Here is an 18,614-nt window from a genome sequence, read left to right as displayed (position 1 = left end):
TAGATATCTAAAAGTTACCAAAAAAAAAAGTTATGAAAAGGATGTTTGATGCTTGTCTGTCTGGAATACTGCATTCATAAAACACTTACTGCATATTCAGAATACTAATAGTCAGAGAGAATATAGAGCCAAGAATATATCTGGATATATTATAGAGCAAAGAATATATCTTGATACCAGTGTATCCAATACCTACTGGGTGGAGGTATGGCGAACGGGAACAATCATTGGGGCAATTCAGATATGTATATTCTTTCTTTACAGTTGAAAACAGTAAACAATTTGATTTCCAATTCACAAGCAGAGTTTTCAATAGCCCTCAGAATCAGTACCTTCAGGGGAGGTAGTTCACATGTACAGATGCAAGGAGTGAGTGACAATATACTTTTATGGATGGATCATATCCTGATTCTTGGAGACTCAGATTCATCACATATGAATGGGAAAACATGCATGTACGCAGCAGAATTTGTAAGCATATCTGTATACCACAATTGAAATATTGCCTCTGAATCTTAGATCGGTATGTTTGAGGGAGAAATAAAAGGTAAAGAAAGGATTCCTCTGAAGTGTGTAACATTTATGGAATGTACATTTTCAAGCAACAAGTTTAATTTATATGTGGTGTTGTGTTGCCATCTGTTGGGAGCTCTTGGGATAAAAAAACTGTTTTGTCCTATTTTATCTACAAGTAGCCATATGTTGCAGAAATCTGTGTTGCACAAAAATTGGATCAACAAGATTTCATATCATTTGTTGTAAACCGCCCAGAGGCCTCTGATGGGAGGAGATGGGCGGGGATAAATTAGATAGATAGATAAATAAATAAAGTAAAATATTTCATTTCTAAAGTAATTTATCTTTTTCAAAGTAATAATTATATTTTTTTCTAGTTTAGTTCCTTTAATATTTGCTGTCTGAAGAATTACATTAATCTTTTTATAGAACAAAAATACTTATTCTATTTATTCCATCATGCTTCCAAATGCCCGTTTTTGTCCTTGTGAAGTAACTTTGAATGATAGGTGAATAATAACTCAGTGTAAGCATGCATTTGAATGGGAATTTCCACCTGGGTCTTCTTGGTTTGAATCTGACACTATGGCCACTATAACGTTGCCTTTCCTTATTTTATAAGTGTGTGAGAGAGAGATAAAGAAGGAGAAAAGCACACATTTACCCAGAGAAGTACAAATAAAAAAACAGAATAGTGTGTAGTCTAAAATTTGAAACATGAGCAAATGGATAAGTGCTTTGAGAGGTGAAGCATACTGAAAAGCCTGAGTAAATGTCAGTACACCACAGAATCTCCATTGTGGTGGGATGTGGGCAACACTATGGTGGCTTGCAAAGCACTCTCTAGATTAGATACCCTATCTTGCATAGGATAGCATGAACATGCTTGGGGTAGAACTAGGCCATGATTATGCCTTGTGGTATATTGGCCCAAATGTGTGACAACTGACCGAGACTGTTTTTATTGTTACTAGACAATGTGGCATGTGTACAACTAAGGCTGGTAACCTTGTCTACCACCTTCTCTGTCTTACTAAGAAGTGCAATGTGAAAAACTCACTTGACCAAAGTCATGATGGGCAGCAGAGATCAATATCTATGCGCCCATCAGGTAATGACCCTGGCCTATTAAAGACTGGGAATGAGAACATAAGAGCAGAATCTGGTAAACAACATAAGTGAAATGAAAGAACAGAAAATAGATGCAGTATGTTGTTTGCCTCTAAAGCCAAGAGAAAGGCAAAGGATGTAATAGTTCTAAATGAAAGTGGTCTAATCTTGTAGAATGGACTTGATGAATACATACAGAGAAGATGTAGGTTTAGTTATGGATGAAAGGGCTAAAATGTATGTCAGAAAGTATAAATATGGTTTTTTGTATGATTTTAAAATATAATTTTACTAATCATTAATGCTTTGGATTGTCTGGTTATCATGAAAGAATTTGTATCTGTCTCACTGGTCTATGTAACTATTAATTTAAATAGCCTAAGAACTTCTTTAAAAACTTCCAAATAATCCTAGAAGTTATTTAGATTCAAACTCTCTGAATAGAAAGTTTTGTGTTTGTTTATGTATTGCGATTTGCTTGCAATTTTCAGTACTGTTTCCTTCTTTTCAGACATAATTTATTGTGAAGTTTGCATTATTGAAAATGAATGCTTTTACTTTTATGAAGTCTGCTTGGATCAGTATGTTCAAATTTGTTCCCAATTCACAGCTGATTATTTTTTTCACTTCTAATCTGAAGATACACATCTTTTGTTCTGAAGTTCTTGACAGATTGTCACAGTGAAGGACTCCAAATCCTAGTATTAAAAGAGAGAAAAAGGAAATGACTGCATATTTGAATTCTAATCAGTTCCTGCAAAATTTAGGGTGAACCAAATTGCATATTTTTGATATTTTTAACAGAAACATACACCTGAAGCATGAAAGCCGGCTGGGTGACTTTGGGCCAGTCACTCTCTCTCAGCCCAACTCACCTCACAGGGTTGCTGTTGTGGGGAAAATAGGAGGAGGAAGGAGTATTTGGTATGTTTGCCACCTTGAGTTATTTATAAAAATAATAAAGGCGGCATAGGAAATAAATAAATAAAATACAATAAATACGAGACATACACCAGTTTGGACTGTCACTAAGCATAAGGTTTTGGTCAGTGATAGACAGGACACCTGTTAGAAATCCTGTGTAAAATACAAACATGCAAAATGAACATACTTACAATTGCCACATTTTAAAGTTTAGGATTATTCAAAAATGTTCTTTTGCAAGAATTCACTTCATGCCCACAATTCTTTTCTCTGAATCTGTGGAAAAATATATATGGATATGTATGGTTCTGTATATACCTACTCCTTGTTTAGCAACCATTCACTAAAACAACAGTAATAAACGGTAATGAAGAATTCACTTTCTGACCAATGCATGCACTTACAACCAAATTTCATGCGCCTGACAGCAACGCATGCTGGAGTGAGAGTAACACTGGTGAAGCTGCATGAGAGAACTTTATCTGAAAAAGAAGAGATGGCAGCAACCAGTGATCTTCGCAGCGCCTCTCTCTCTCTCTCTCTCTCTCTCTCACGTTCACTTAGCAACCATTTCACTTAACGACCAAGTCATTGGAATGGAACACAGTCACTAAACGAGTAGGTGTATATAGATATATGTATTTTCCCTCTTGTTTTGGTAGAGTAGCTGGTAGTACCTAGTATTTTCACCAATATTTGGATTGGAAAGCTTGCCAATATCACTGAACAAGACCTCATAGTTTTTCCTGATTTTCAGAATAGTTTTCTCTGAAAATGCCAAACTCTACAAAAATATTGTTTAAATAAACCCCAATGGACAAAGCAATAACCAGTGTATTTTTAAGAATGTATGTTTTCCTTGCAAGCTCTATTTTGCTGCAGATATTGAATCAAATATGAGATGTTTAAATGTATATTAATGCAACTCTAGAGGTCTATTTTCTAAATTTCATTGAGTTTCATTGAATTTCATGTGGGGCAAGTGAATGTAAGGTTGTTGTCCATGTGCATTTGGGGCAGCCCAGAAAGTCTGCCTTAGCAGCAATTCTGGGATTGTTTACAGCAATTGCAGTAACTCATGAAGGTGCCACAATTCTATCTTGGGACTTCAGCAGCCTTTTAATGTTGCCTTTTCTAGCTTTGCTGCTATAGTCAATAAATTGTCTAATCTCTGGAGAAGGAGTACATGACATGCATCATGCCACACAATGTTATATTGGAGGAAGAGAGCTGTTCTTCATTAACATGGACTATTTGGTATCAATATTTAATCACTGAAGTGTGTCTGTGTGGAAGAATTGCTTGCGGGTGTGTGTGTCTGTGGAGACATACAGTATAATAAACAGATTTAGAAGCATGATAAATGGGATAATCTAACAAAATTCTCATGAGGGAATGTTAGTATAGTATTCTGGGTGAGTATTTGTAGAAATATATTTGCTCACTTTGAGCATTGTGGAATTCATATTCTCATTGTGATGTCTGTGTGTTTTGAGGTCTTTTTGGTGTCTTGATTGGTTTTTACTGTGGTCTGACCAAATGTTTCCAAATTAATCAGGCATTATATCCTCTTTTAACATTAATAATAGATAAAATTAATTTTAAAATTTTAAAATATTATTAAAATATTAATATTCGGTAGATAGATAGATAGATAGATAGATAGATAGATAGATAGATGGATCCTTTGAGCCAGGGTTGACTCCTGGCAACTGCCTGGATAAGTCCTTGCAAGAAGGACTTTTGGAAGTGGTTTGCCATTGCCTTCTTCATAGAGCTGAGAGAAAGTGACTGGCCCAAGTTCACCCAGGTGGTTTTGCACCTAAGGCAGGACTCGTACTCATGGTCTCCCAGTTTCTGGGCTGGTGCCTTAACCACTAAACCTGGTTGAACTGGCTGAACGTTAATAATAGAGTAGTTTATTCCCTTTGCAGAGTATCAGAGTAGGGTACTGTACTGTAATAAAAAATCTTAGTAGATGGTGGTGTCATAAGTTTAATAAATAGAAATTATTCCTTTTCCTGAAAAGGAATCGTTCATATAAGGGACGAGATAGTCAAATTGTAGCCTAGAGGATTCAAGTAAAAATAATTCAGGCCTAAGATTCCTTAAATCTGCGGAAACCAAACTGGCTTTGCCTGGCACAGAAAGGTAATCAAAGTAGGGTTGGGCAAGCCTGTCTTTGCCCTCTACTGAAAAAGGCCTCTCACTTGGACTCAAGTAATGTATGTGGAGGTGACACTAGGGAGATCTCAAGGTCCACCTAGGAATGCATAGAGAGCGATAGTTCTTAAGTACCCTAGTGCCAGGCTCTGAAGGAGGACTGAAAAGCACCTTGAAGTGTGTTTGTAAATAAACTGGGATTCAGTGGAGATGGTGAAGCACTGATATGATATGCTAATATTGCAAATATCAGCAATTCTATAGCCATATTATAAATTTACAATTTTGGACTGTTTTCAGAGGTAGCCCTTATTTATTTATTTATTAGTTAAATTTATATCACCGCCCATCTCCCCCCAACGGGGGACTCTGGGCGGTTATATCTGCATGTTCCTGCTTAGATGAGTAAAAAGCACACGAATAAAATAACGTCTGCTTAGATGAGTAATAAAACACATGAGTAAAAGATAACGCCTGCTTAGATGAGTAAAATAACACTCAAAAGGCACATGAGACAAGGATTTTAACTTTACATTGATATATACACACACCCCAGTGTTTCTCAACCTCAGCATCTTTAAGATGTATGGACTTCAACTACCAGAATTCCCCAGCTAGCTGTTTGGGGAATTGTGGGAGTGGAAGTCCACATATCTTAAAGTTGCTGAGGTTGAGGAACACTGATCTTTGCAGTAGTCTAAGTAAATAAGTAAAAAGTAGTAGATTGGAACCTAGATTCTTTAAAGAACAAAAGAAAAACTATAAAATACCATAAAAATTAGAACAGCATAAACAGTTTTTTAGCTAAATCATGGAGACATTTCAGAAGAGATTGCAAAAGTGATGTCTTAGTAGGCAAGCCACATGAGTTATGCCCTGAAAAGTTTCTCCAGTTCCTGCACTGTACAAAAGTAGGTTAAATTTTTCTCCTTGGAGCAAGCAGTCAGCAGAACATTCAGATTTACCCCCTGGGTTCTTCCTACTGGGACGGAGGGGAAGGAAACAATATTCTTTTGTGGTGTTTTGTTTCTGACTGCTATTCTTCAAAGGAGTAACAATTCTGCTTCACAGTCAGGGTGAATGGTGGAGAGAAATCTGACCTAGTGGCTATTGCTGGTCATTTCATTTCCTTTTCTTCCAAGCCTTCCACACCCGCTGCTCTCCCACCTCCTTCAGTTCCCACAATTCCTAGCCTGCAGTTCACAATGTACTGAGATTTATTTTACTGTAGCATAGCAACAAATGAGCCAGAAGGAATACTTCCTCAGGAAATTCATGATTTAAGGACCTCCACAAAAGCAAGCTGATACTGAACAAACTTACGGTTTTTCTTCAGTCGAGTAGTGATGAAGTTCAAATTTATACCAATCTGCACAGTAAACTTCTACCTCAAAACAAATTATGTGAAAAAGAGAATTTTCTGGACTTCTGGAGAAGCTGGATTTACTCAGCCTGATTAACAGTATCTGTGACAAAGCCACCTCTGTGATTCTTGGCAAAGGTTTCTACACAGGTTGATTGACTGCCTATTGGGCAAGTGATAGTGCTGCTCTTCCCTTCAATATTCTTGGAGCAGTTTTTCAAGAAAATTCTTTTTAGAATTTTTATTAATTTTTAAAAAATATAGTCTGCAACAGACTTGGAACTGCAGCGAACAGGAAGAGGCAATCCATAGTTATTCCATTAGAGCAGAGTTTCCCAAACTGTCAGCTGTACCTCCTTTGGGGAGGTGCAGACAGAGTCCGGGGAGGTGTGAAGATTTTGTACTTTTTATGTCTTTATTAAAAATAATGTTTCATTGTATTGTTTTCATTATTCATTTGTGTTCATTTTGGTGTTTGGATTTTTAGGAGAAGTGTGTACATTAAAATTGCCCTAAATGGCAAAAAGCTTAGGAACTGCTGCGTTGGAGGAAAAAAAACGTTATAGGTAAACACAGAAGTGCAGGAGACCATGTCATACAATCCTGGGTTCAGAAGTAAGGGGGGAGAAGTCAGTAGGCAAAAAGATGGTCAAAGACCTATGAAGGTTCAAGCAGTAGCTAAGTTATCCAAACAGCTGAAATGGCTTTGAAGGAACCATCTAGGTCAGGCCATCCAACACATTGTTTTAATATTTGAATTTGCTTAAGCAAAATGTCTACCCCAAAAACTCCTAGTTTCTGCTCAAGCATAGTTGTTATATTGGATTGTAGTTGCTGGACTTCTTGGTAGCACCACTTTACTTTCAAGCAGCTGTTCCCAGCTATACGGTAGTTCTTGTATCTTTGCTATCTGGTGATGCACTTGGAGGCAGCTGGCTTCAGGTTGGAATCCACAGTTGAGGTTGATTCTGGCAAGGCCTTGAAGCCAGGTCTTCCCTCCTCAGGATTGGTGGTGCCAGAGTTGTTAACCTGAGCAAGTTTCTGCTCCTTTCTGGAAAGGGACTTGTACAAATAGGTTATAGTGGAAAACCTGTAGCAAAATAAATATCAGAGGTAAGTGGGCTTCCCATCTATGCCTGTTTACAAATGCCACATGGTTGTATTGAGACAATACTTGGCTTCCCTTGAAAAATAGCAGCAAATCTCAGAACTTTAAACAGAGTTATTTTGCTAACCTGTGAGTTCTATTTCTGTGAAGCTTCTCCTTTTCGCTTGCATGGTTTTTTGCATATATTAAATTCTGAAAGAGACTTCCAGGGAATAAAGTGTTAATTTTTTTCTTAGACAAGTTTTTCAAAAACTAGGTTTTTTTTAACAAGAAGGAATGACTTGATCTCAATAGCAGAATGATGTAGCTTGGTAATACTTTCTGCAGACATTATTTTATACAATTTTAAATAGGTTTCAGAGATGTTATCCTAGTAATTTATCTTTCTGTAGGCAACCTGAAGACACAAATATATAAAGACCAAAAGTAGAGTACCTCAGTACATAGGTAGAGCTTTCTGTGCCTTGGGAGTAGCAACTAGGCAGCCTTCAGAAAATAAAGTTAAGGAGGGCAGGCAGAACAGTGGAGTCCAAAGCATATATACTCCAAAGCATATCTCCTTAAGACATCAGCTTTGGCTCTTCTCTGCTTTTGCACATACTGCCAAACTGTAGTTTAGCCATTACATGTGAATGGAATCTTTCAAATGATGGTGATCAAGTATCTGCCTGAACAGTGAAGCCTATCCCTGTCCTAATTCTAGTTCTACTTCTAGACCATAGAAAGAGAAATAGGAGGCTGGTGAGGATGAGGACTAATTTACATAGTCGATAAGTACAGTATGTGAATGATAAAGGTAGATACTATAAACATTCCTTTGCAAAACAGATCTATTTACAGGTAGTCCTTGGTTAACGACCACTTGTTCAGTGACTGTTTGAAAGTATGACAGCGCTGAACAAGTGGTGGTTATGACCAGTCCTCAAAGTTTCCAGCACCCCCACGGTCACGTGATCATGGTCTGGGCACTTGGCAACTGGCTTGCACTTATGATGGTTGCAGTGTCCCTTGGTCACGTGATCGCAATTTGCGACCTTCCTTGCCAACTTCCCACAAGCAAACTCAATGAGGAAGCCAGCAGGGAAGGTCACGAGTTGCTTGGGAAAGTCTCCCCTGCCCACCCTCTGCGCTCACGTGATGCTCCCTAGCCACTGGTGCACCCTCCTTGGTGACTTGTGCACCATTGTGCACCCTCCCCAAGCCCTACCATGCTTGCATTGCACCTGCCTGGCCTCCTACACACCTTCGCTCCCTCTCCCACCTGGCAGCAGCCACTTACCTGCCTGCCAGCCTGCTTACGAGCCACCTGGGACTTGCAACTTCCTTCCAGCTTCCACACTGACTTGGAAGGAAGTTGCAAGGAGGTGCTTGCTTAATGACCCGTGATCCTTGCTTAACGATGGCAGTGGGGACTGCAGGGATTGCCATCGCTAAGCGATGCAGTCACGTGACTTCGCACTTATGACCACATCACTTAGCAAAGGAAATTCCACTCACAATTGTGGTCCTAACTCGAGGACTACCTGTATTTGTTTGTTTTGCAGCTGCATATGTCCTCGCTTTAGGCAGTAGGAGTACATTCTTGCTTTTCTCATTCTATTTAGCTTTTATGCATGAAGATTCAAGTTTCCTGCAGCATTGTTCCAATATCTTTAAAAAGATATGAGGTTAAAGACGTAAAATGCTTTCATTTAGTGTGTAAAAGAATAAAAATTACACCACTAAATTAATAGTTTGCATGGATGAAATTAATTGGCAATCTTGGTCAACTTGGGCGGTACCAAAAAGGGGCTGGAGGCTGCATGATGGCACCAGTTTGTCTGCCTTTGCTATTGGATATACTGACCATAAAACTCCCAGCAGATTTTTCCCTCCTCAATTGCACATCCCCATGACTGAATTTGAAAAAACAAAGCTTGGGTTTTGCATTGCAAACTTTATAACTAGTCTATTTTAAAATTTTAATGTTCCATTTCTTTGTCAACAAAAGGATTGTTTACATTTGTGTAGAACTGAAATGAAAGAAAAGGCTGTTTCAGATTTTATTAGTTGTACTGAGACAAGCTGGTTTGTGTCCTTAAATTTGCTTGAATCAATGACATGGAATTCTAAAGTACAATAAATATTGTGGCTTAGTGTGGATTTATTTTTCAGCATGGTTTGGAAGCCAGGAGCATCTTGCTGGTTCCCACACCCTTTTCTTTCTTACCCTTTCCTCTCACACATAAATTCTATCCCTCATTTCCATTTTTAGAGCTATTTTTGTGTGTCTCAAGGCTTTTCTTGCTTTTGACCAAGAAAAGCAGTCTTTGCATTAAGAACAAAAAATCTTGTTGCAGAAAGAAAAGCTATTTTACAAGTAATCCAAAAGTTTAAGAAGTAGAGAAAATTTGACTATGCTGATGCCAGATGTGCTACTTCATAGGTATTACTAGCAAATTAATATCTTGTTTTGGGAAATAAATTTCAAAGTCTTTAGTTGTTGTCTTGTTTAGTGAATTAAAATGAATTGTAAAATGCTGGATAAGAGAAAAGATAACTTTTTAAATAATTATGGTTTATAACATGCCAGCTGCTGCTGCTATTATTATTATTATTATTATTATTATTATTATTATTATTATTATTATTATTATTTACATGCCACCCAACTCCTAGTGACTCTGGGTAGTTTACAAATGATTTAAAATATGAAAACAAGACAATGAAAACAACTTAGGTTAAAAGGTGAAAAGTCATCCCCACCAAAGGCTTAGGTGAAGACCTAGGTCTTCAGGCCTCTGGTTGGTTCTTACCGTTGCCACTTGGTCGTTATAGATTCCTTAGGAGGCAGACAAGATGACTTGGTATCCCCATACCACTAAGAACTTGCCACAATTTGTTATGATCCACACAGTCAAAGGCTTTAGAATAGTCAATAAAACAGAAACTTGCTCCTATAATAGTTTAAATTTAAGGTAAATAAGTATACAATTTTTACATACTTCCCCCCCCCCCCCAGAAATGGATCCTAAGAATTATTCTGCATTTTATATATAAAATAATTAGCCAATTTTCCAAATGGCTATAGCAGCCTTTCTCAAACTTTTGACCCTGGAGGAACCCTTGAAATATATTTCAGGCCTCTGGGAACCCCTACACATTCAGGCTCAAATATAGGCCAGAAGTTACAAAATAATTACATTTGTTTCATGTGTAGGCCTGTATATATGCATTAACAGTGGTATTAAACTAAAAATAAAGAATGAAACTTACCTCTTTAATGTGAAGTTGCCCGAATTTGAAATAATTTTTTAAATAAATTGTGATCTCCCAGGGAACTCCTAGTGACCTCTCACAGAACCCTAGGGTTCCATGGGACCCTGGTTGAGAAACCCTGGTCTATAGTATCTCCCCTGCATTGGAATGGGTCTAAAATAAATACAGCATTTCAAAGCTCTTTTAGTGTATCTAAACTATTAGTACTTTTTCTTTTTATACATAGATGACTTCATTCTTCAATTTTCCCTTGCCAGCTAAGAATTAAGTTTTATGAAAAGTCTGAAAAACAAAACTGAGTAAATTTTATCTTCTCAAATATAATGAAATATTATTTTTTAGATATTTTATTGAAAAGAAACAAGAGTTAATGTATTAGGAGTGCCACAGATAAAAATAGATTTTAGGGACAATATTTAATACTATAATGCGGTGTTTCTCAATCTTGGCAGCTTTAAGATGTGTGGACTTCAACTCCCAGAATTCCCCAGCCTGGCTGGGGAATTCTGGGAGTTGGTCCCTACATCTTAAAGCCATCTAGGTTGAGAAACACTGCTATAATGTATTAAATAAAATACAATAAAGTATTACATAAAAACAGAAAACTGATAAGTTAATCAGATGATGAAATTACTAGAATTGAATCTAATTATGTTTCTAAAGCTAGAATATAAAGAGGTTGTCCAGGCAGAATATTTTAAAAGATAAATAACCTTTCCTGAGAACCAAAGAAAATACTTCTAAAAACAGTGCCATATGTAGCTAAGCCTAAAATAATATTACTACGTCAACAGAAAATAACAAGTATTGATACTTGAAGACATCATAGGATGAAAAGCAGGAATGACTCTTCTGCTGAGCTAGGACTGGTAAGAGTTCTGGTTTATCAATTATGGGAAATAGGAGCTGTACACATTCTCAATCTGCCACATTAGTGGAAATCCTACATGATTTATAACTATGAATACATAGGACTGATGCTCAGATGTGATACTTTTGAGAAAAATGTTATCCTCCCCAAAATTCCCTTTGTCAGGATCAAGCCCCTGATAAAAATGTTTCCTCATGAACCTTACATATATTATGAACATTGCTAATTCTTACGTAAGAGCCAGTTTGGAGTAGTGCTTAAGGCACCAGGCTAGAAACCAGGGACTGTGAGTTTTAGTCCGGCCTTAGGCACAAAACCAGCTGGGTGACCTTGGGCCAGTCACACTCTCTCAGCCCTAGGAAGGAGACAATGGCAAGCCACTTCGGAAAATCCTTGCCAAGAAAACTGCAGGAAGTTTGTCCAGGCAGTCTCCAAGAATCGCACACAATTGAATAGATTTTTTTAAAAAAATTCTTACATGATAGAAAACTAGACAATGAGGCTTTACAGCTTTATACTTCTCAAAAACATACTCTTTATTCAGTTAAATATCTTAACACTGACATTCTCCATCATATAATGAAACTTTCTCAGTATTCTGGGAATTTTTTTTCCTGCATTTTCTCTTCTTTAGTTTGTGCATCTCCTTTCCATCATCATTTTGGTCCATCAGAATAATGCATTCTGTCTACTGCTTTAATACTGTTACTCATGACCAAATAAGCAAGTGTCTAGTGATCTCAGTGTTTTAATCTAAATATTTGCTGACATTTCAGCTGGTTTATAAACTGTGACGTGTGGAATTGTACTTCTGTTTCATTCTCAATATAGTGTCAAACTAGATTAGTGTGTTCAGGTGAAATGTTTAGGTTTAGGGATTATCAGTGATGGATGTTATTTTATTTTTAAAATATTGAATCTGGTTTTCCACCAAGAGGTTCCTAACAATATTTACAACCTAGAAATGAGAGAGAATCAGTCATGATTGTACCTCAGGGAAACGTTTCAGATTTGTTGAAAAGCCAAACTTTCATGTGGGGTTTGGCTAAGCCAGTGTTTCTTAAAGTATGGTCCAAGGACTCCCAGGGGTCCCCCAAGACCCTATCAGGGGTCTGTGAAATCAAAATTATTTGCCAAATATTGAATATTCTGTGTGTCATGTGAATGTGTCAGTGTTAATTTTTAATATGGTCAATATCAATATATATAACCCATACAAACAAAAGCTCTTTTGGGGTCCTCCATAATTTAAGTTGAAGGGGTCCTGAGAACAAAAAGTTTAAGTAACCTTGGGCTAAACCAGTTTCAGGTTTAGGCTGCAGACAATGAAGTTTTTGTGATTTTTGTGACTATATATTCCAGATTACTGCTATTAATTGAGAGGAAGCAAATTAACACATTCCTTACAGCTACTTGTTTTTAGGTCTGAATGAGATGTCAGTATTTTACCAGGAGATGGCAGCTATGCCAAGCAGAATAATTCAGTTGATTCTTATTTTAAGTTAGAGGATTCTGGCAAGCTTGGAGATACTGTGGAATTAGACTGAAGTGTTAAAAACAAAAATTAAAGCATTTTATTATAGAACTAAAAAATAATGATTGCATTATCCAGTCACACTGTTTTATGCAAACAGAACAATGGCTTGATGAAAAATTGGAGCAGTGAAAATTGGAGATTGGTTTCACAAGAAAAAATTAAAAAGTCATTATTTAATGAACTATCTCTAGTTATTCCACTCCAATTGATCAACAACATCAACTATGGCAATAAAATTGCAGTATAGCAGTTTGCTGTTATGTTAGAGAGACAGGATAGAATTGATTGCTGCTTGTATTAATTTTCAGATCTCTCATTCCTTTACTTTTTAAAAATTACAGAAAGCACAGCACTGAGTGCCCATTTGGGTTCACACATCATGCTAGCAGTGACGTATTTGAATTCACCAAGTTAAAGAAGTTTAGACCCATTTTATGTTTGACAAAAAGATCTCTGCATTGGCTAGGAAGTACATAATAGATAAATAAGGTTTTGCTCATCTTTGGGGAATGGGTATTTGAATTATCAGATCAACATATTTTCAGTCATCAGAACATCTCTTGCAATCTTGTCCAATGGTGCAGTTCCTTCAGAGAAAAAAGAAAAATGTAAATCTCACAAGACCATCAACATCTGCAAGATTTTGGTGACTTCATTTCTGAGACATTGTGTAACCTTTCACAAAAATGTAGATATCTCTCGATCATGACTTCCCTCCTGAAATTCTACTTTACCTCATAATGTACATAAATATTGCAAAGGTTTATGATCTAATATAATAATATTTATTATTTTAACTCTTTAAAAAAGGTATATTTGTGGGGGGGCGCAGACCCTGCTATATGTTGTCAGAAATGGAATAGTATATTTGTATAGTTATGTGTGTCATCTTACATTTTTTGCCATTACTGTAGTTTAGCCATTAGCTGGCTTTCAAAACTTTTAGAAGAAACTTTTTGTCTTTCCTTTTAGAAGAGACTCATTTAAAGACTAAGGGACTTACAATGTACATACATATTACAAAAATCTTTATTTGGCTCTTTAGCAGCAGCATGGGATTCTTCTTGAATGGTGAGGAATGTTTTTTTTAGTACATAAGCTGGGCAATGGTATTTTGTATATTTATTTACTTACGAGATTTCTAGGTCACCCCAATCTGTTATGACTCTGGGTGATTTACAGAATACAACCATAAGAATAAGTAAAAAAAAAAACAAGAATTGCATCATCAAAAGAGAAAAGCTAGGAAAAAACCCAGCAATTATTCAAAAATCCGAAAACATTATACAATGTTCCATCACCCACTCTGACCCAACAGCCAGGTTTTAAGGGGTTATTTAAATAGGACCAGGGTGGAGGCTGTACAAATTTTGGGAGGAAATACATTTTTAAAAACTGCCAGCTTGTTTAGAACAGTGGTGAGGCAAACAAGTATAACTTTTCCTAATTCGAATGCCTCCTCAAATATCTTCTCATTCTGTTGCAGATTTTTTCCCCTAGAACTCTGACTTTTAAATAGGGGATAGGAAAATGAGACTCCAGAGGATTTGAGATGAGGGCACAGAATAGCAAAAAACAAAAACAAAACCTTATTTTATTTTATTTTATTTATTTTGCTTACTGTATATACTTTGCAAAAAACAAAAACAAAACCTTATTTTATTTTATTTTATTTATTTTGGATACTGTATATACTTTGCAAATCAATAAGGTGCAGTGTGCTTCTGTTCAGCAGTCATTGAAAGATGTATTCAGGGAACTGCTCTCAAACATGTCAGAATAATGTAGTTTTTGTGCTGGACAGTGATCATCTTATTTTAATCTGAAAAATGGAAGAGACGGGGGAAGAGCTGGATGATTACATAAGACTGCACTCAAGATTTAATAAACCCTGTTCACTAGAGAACTACTCAATTAATTAGTTTAGGATAAGGAATCTCATTAGCCTGACTGATGAAGTAGTATTAATATAAATTCAGTAGGTATACTTTGGGAAATCCATAAATGGAATCTCTTTCTAGTTTTGTTCCATGAAGAAGTCTTCGTTGGCATACAAGAAAATAGATAATTGCATTTGAAATTTATATAATAAAGGCATAATCAAAATAATAATTTCTTTTTTCTCATGTGGTCATGTTTTCTTAGGGTTTTTTTTTTCCTCCTTTTAAATTAAAAAAGCCAAGTGATTCCTTTGGCTTACCTTGCCATTTGGCATTCATCTGTAATGTCCCAGTTTGTTCATATGACAAGTTGATAACTGAGATCACTATGATGCAGTTTGATGCATATATTTAAAATACAATTCTGTGGTTAAGGAATGAGCAGCAGTTGAGTTTCTATGCCTGTTTTCCAGAGCGGTCAGGAAAAGAAATTACAAAATAGGCTCGTTTCACGTAATACTGAGCTAGATTTTACAAGAGCTTCTGCACATCTGAGCAGAACCAGAGACTCCTATTGATTCAGATCTTCCACTGCTGATAGGAAGGAGATGGTTACTTAGTTTAGGTGTGTAGTTTCTCTGAAATGTGGTTTGTTAGATATGGGGACATCATATGTGGTTTGTTAGATATTCATGAGGACATTATCATATACAACATGATTTCCATCAGACATCATGATGGCATTACAGTACATAATCACATCATTTAAGTAATGATATCATCATGCATGTGTTTTCATTTTCATGTTATCATGGATGATTTGAAAATGACAACATTTTATGTCACTGATCTGTAACCTTTCCAGGCATTAGCATTATTGTGTAATTTCATGTGCAGTGTCACAAAAGTAGAAGAAATAGCATGGGCAAAATCTCAAAAAGAACACAAATCTTCCAAAATGTACCTTAAATGTACCTTAAAATTTGGACCTTTTTGAATTTTATTTTTAAAGGGCAGAGTAGCTTTGAAGGTCCTGAACATTATCTAGTGTGATGTAGATCTGTGTAGATATTAAGGTCCCTGTAGGTCTGTGTTCTTGATCCATTGTCAGGGCCGCAACTGGGGGAGGGGCAACCGGGGCATGTGCCCCAGGCGCTGCACTGGTGGGATGCCAAAATGAGTGCTGGGGGGGGCGCCAAAATGGGTGCAGAATCCGTTTGCCCTGAGTGACACAGACCCTACTTGCGGCCCTGTCCATTGTTACATGAAACATAGCCAATGGAATGCAAATGCCCTTGGGTATATAAAGACAACAGAATGAAAATTTGGGTGTAAGTTCTCTGTATCAAGTTAAAAAGTTAAACTACTCAGTGCATTCTTAGATTTTCTCGGAAGATAGGCTGTTCCCAAGAGTTTTTCTATTAGTTAAAATAGTTCTCAGTCTCTTTTCTCTCACTTCTTTGTTGCATTAAGTTTGTCTTCCAAATATGCAAAATTAAGAGTTCAGTAACATATTTAAGGCTGAGACATTCATTATAACTATATAGTGTGCATTTGAGGGAGTGGGTTCTGTCTCAAAAACGTTTCTGCCAGTGTTTATTAATCTTAAATGATTTCAAAGAATTCTTGTTATTTTTGCCTTTTCCAAGTTGTAATTCAGTTTTATCTGCAGTAATAAAGCCTATATTCTTTATTATTTAATTTAATTTAATTTAATTTAATTTAATTTAATTTAATTTAATTTAATTTAATTTAATTTAATTTAATTTAATTTTTACCCCGCCTTTATTATTTTTATAAATAACTCAAGGCAGCAAACACACCTAATACTCCTTCTTCCTCCTATTTTCCTCACAACAGCAACCCTGTGAGGTGAGTTGGGCTGAGAATATAATATATCCAGAATACATCCAGAAGAACCCAGGTTCTAGGCATTTACAGATAGTTCTAGAAAAAAAATCCTGTTAGGATCTGTAGACTACCATGGTCAGTTAATGAAAAAGTACTGAACTTGATAGACCGATATCTAGTTTAGCATATGTTACTGATTTGAATGAACCTCCATGTTATTCAGAGTGTTCCACTGTTTGCAACTGTAATTTTGAAACAGGAGTCTCTTGCCACATTTTCTGTCTTTTTTCATTTTAGCAAATGCTTGATTCCAAAGTATCTTATTTCATGTTTAGGTCCTGGCATACATCTTTCTTTCCTACATTTATAAGATGAGTTCCTGGCATACTTTCTTAAATGGAAAATGTCTGGATGTTCTGAAATGTGGGCCACAGAATATTCTACAGCTGGCTAAATTAAAGTATTTCATTTCCTTCCTTTGAGTCAGTCACCCTGGCATTATATTTAATGTTTACATATAAAATGCAAACAATGTGTATTATTGTGTCACATAATTTACATGAAATCACATGGAGTAAGATCCCTGATAATATTTGCGGGGGTATCTACCAGACTGAGCCAGGCGTGTCATTCTATTTGCCATTTCTCCCTGAACAAAGTAATAGGCAAATATATCTTTAATTTCTTCCTCCTGGTCTGAGCAAAGACTTTTATTTCATTATGCATTTAAGCTGCTCATTTACTTGAAGAGCGCAGACGAGGTTCCTTGTAAAGGAGGGTTTGGAGGCTCGGATAATGCTGGACACCAGATTAAAGCCCTGGGCTGCCAGTTGCCTACCACCTGTCCTAGCGCTGTTAGCAGTGATAAGGTGTTAATGGCTGGAGTTGCTGGTGCATGCTTTTGCAAAAGAATAGACTAGTGAAGGTTGATCTCTTAATTCTTTCATTTTCTGGCTTCTTGGCAATCAGTATGTGTTACACTCTTCCTTTCTGCCTGAAAAAAATGGAGCTGAGCACATACATATATATCCTAGAAAGCTGCAGGGTGCAAGCAATCCTAATATTTTTCTGTTTGGCATTAAACCAGATGCAAGTCCTCTCAGTCTCTGCCTTTCTCCGTTTTGTGAGAAAGCTTTATGCTATTTTTAATCCCTCAAGGATTACCTGCCAGATGGTCAGAATTTTTTTTTCTTTCTACCAAAGATTTCTGTTTCATTCTGATTCATTGAAAGGAGGCAGAGGATCAGATTGCAGTGAAACATCACCTATGAACTTGTAATTGTTCATACAGTGATGGTTAAAGCATTAATAATTAAAATGGCTAAATAAATTGATAGTTCTTTGGTGCTTGGAAGGTATTTTCAGGTGTAACAACTGCATGGTTCTTTTCTGTTTTTTTTTTAAATAAGGTAGCAGTACATAGTTTCTTGCAGAAAGAGCATTGTGGGAATAATGGCTGTTACTGCTTCCTTCTTAAAAGTAGTTAACAGTTGCTATTTGCAAAAAAGCAGATAGCTAGCTAGATAATGATAGTTAGATAATTAGTTGGGGCTAAGAATATTTATTGGATTCCTGATTCTTTTTATGACAGTTACAATTTCAAATTTAATAAATAATAAGATTCCTCTGCTTTTGGAATTACAAGTCAATCTGATCATTTAACCTCACATTAGATGTATTTTAGCTGTAGGAATTTGGTTTGCCAAGAACTGAGATACGAATTTTTCCACCAAATTTGTTAAAATGTAAAGGACAAACTCCAGATTTGGCCTTCTAGACTGTGATATTTCCAGAATTAACATCCATGAAATTGCTGAATTACCAATATTTATGCTATCAACAGAGAACAGTCTTCCTGAAAAAGGGCTGTGGATATATATCCTCTACTGTATATGTCCTCCATTCATTTTAGCCATATAAAATATGACATTCTGTATTGTGAGATAATTTTTCTACCCCCAAACACTTCCAACAGAATACTCAAAGAGAAAATAAAGGATCCATTGGAAAACAACAAAAGTCAGACCTGGGGC

The 18,614-nt window shown here is 36.4% G+C and overlaps 1 protein-coding gene across 1 annotated transcript in view; it reads left to right on the top strand.

Annotated features, from left to right (window-relative positions):
* The window catches only part of PIGK (phosphatidylinositol glycan anchor biosynthesis class K), a 115,717-nt gene that overhangs the window by 16,447 nt on the left and 80,656 nt on the right, over positions 1-18,614 (top strand). The window lies entirely within an intron of this gene.

The sequence above is a fragment of the Candoia aspera genome, chromosome 3 (assembly GCF_035149785.1).
Source record: "Candoia aspera isolate rCanAsp1 chromosome 3, rCanAsp1.hap2, whole genome shotgun sequence".
NCBI lineage: Eukaryota > Metazoa > Chordata > Lepidosauria > Squamata > Boidae > Candoia > Candoia aspera.
The sequence above is the reverse complement of the archived record's forward strand: the minus strand, read 5'-3'. Positions and strand labels throughout refer to the sequence as shown.